Raw genomic sequence first — 1,800 nt, 5'->3', positions numbered from 1 at the left:
GAGGATTTCTTTGAAGCAAAAGTTTCTCACGACTGCAAGCAAGTAAGTAGGCAGACGGACAGACAGTTGCTTGCTTGGTTGCTTACTGTAGCGTTACGATTCTTCTACCTTCTTCTTTTACCTTCGCTGCTCCACTATATGGTATATAATGACTCGCTTTTACCTTATTTTGTAAGTTCTACGCTTTAGTGTGTTCGTAAGACCACGTAATGTGTGATTACAAAAGATATATGTACGATCCTATCCATCTTTCCCTATCTCTCTATCTTCTCTGTCTATCTTTTTTCTTTTTTTTTTTTTGTAAATATGTCTTTTATGCCTAGAACAAGTTAAATCGTGCGAAATGAAATGAACATAAATGATAATTCTGGAATGTTCAATAGATGAATTAATTAATAAAAAAATGTTTGCTCATGGGAATCGTTAAGCAAACGTTCGGGAATTACCGTGATCTTGTTGTCATAATATTTGTTCACTTCTGTGGCGTAAAATAATATTTATATAGTATATATATATATATATATATATATATATATATATATATATCGCATTTAGCAAACTTTAAGTTACAAACGAACGTTGTGTTACGTTTGTAATAAAAATACAGGTTTCACAGGTTAGATTTTCAACTGACTTCCGTACTCTCATAGACTTTTCAGAGTACACTCCTAACACATATATATATATATGTATATATACACACACATTAAGGCACAATCCGTACAAATAAATTACTGTCTCTTTGTGTTTGCATATATATATATATATACGTATAGGTGTATGTGCGCGCGCGCATATATTTCCAGGGGTGTGTTATATGCTATATATATATATATATATATATATATAAACACATACACGTGTGTATATGTATGTATGTATGGCTATATCGAGTAAGAATGTTGCTGCCTGGCCTTTACGCTGACCCATGCTTTCACTCGGTAGCATCTTGCCATGGCGCGTCTCCACCATCGTGGTCTCTCACCTACTTTGAAGATCATGACGTAATTGACGAAAAATAAAGCGCATTGCGGAGCAGGAAAATGTATTTATTCGCGAATGACACGCATAAATTTTCTATTCTTATTCGTGGTAGCATTGTTGAATATCTTTTCCATTCTAAGGAAATATAAAGAGAATCAACCGGTTTTTTTATCATCATTATACGTGTCGCTTATTAACTTAATTTATAACTTATTAAGAAGATGTAAACACGTCATTGTTTTACTATATCTAATGTACTAATTGATAACTTCACGTATTATCGAAATAGTCAAATTATTATTTTTATATGTTTGCAACCGTGACAATAACTCAAGCGTTTTTTTTTCTTTTTATTTGATTTATTTGAATCTTCTCTTTTCTTCTTCTTTTTTCTTTTTTTCTTTTTTTTTTTTCTTTCTCTAATAAAATATCGAATCCTCAGATTGAATACTTTGATTTGAAAAGTGAAATGACTCTTTCACTTCGTTCAATTCTAATGCGTATCGTGATTTATTACGAAATAATACCAACTTTTACCTTTTTAAATTGTCACGAATATTAGAAAATTTTTGTACGTATAACGTCATCTGTATTACAAATATACAATCGGTTTTATCGCTTAATTATTATATTGAATGTAGAAAAGGTTTTACCGTCTTATGATAAGAAAAATTCTACGATGATAAGTATATAGATAAACTCTGTTTTATCGACCTATCCGATTTACAAGATTGAGTTACATTAATTTGCAATTTTTAACACTAGGGTATGTAGTATACTCTCCTCCGTTCGTTTATTAACACCGTTACAAAGATT

At 30.9% G+C, this 1,800-nt stretch overlaps 1 protein-coding gene across 1 annotated transcript in view; it reads left to right on the top strand.

Moving 5' to 3' along the window:
• Positions 1 to 1,800, top strand: part of LOC124424528 (echinoderm microtubule-associated protein-like CG42247) — an 18,985-nt gene continuing 17,185 nt past the window's right edge. Inside the window, exon 1 of the mRNA XM_046963726.1 lies at positions 1 to 42. The gene's annotated coding sequence lies outside the window, so the exon portion shown is untranslated. The remainder of the gene's footprint in view (positions 43 to 1,800) is intronic.

This window comes from Vespa crabro, chromosome 1 (genome assembly GCF_910589235.1).
Source record: "Vespa crabro chromosome 1, iyVesCrab1.2, whole genome shotgun sequence".
Taxonomy (NCBI): domain Eukaryota; kingdom Metazoa; phylum Arthropoda; class Insecta; order Hymenoptera; family Vespidae; genus Vespa; species Vespa crabro.
Note: the sequence above shows the minus strand (reverse complement) of the source record. Positions and strands in the feature narration are given on the sequence as shown.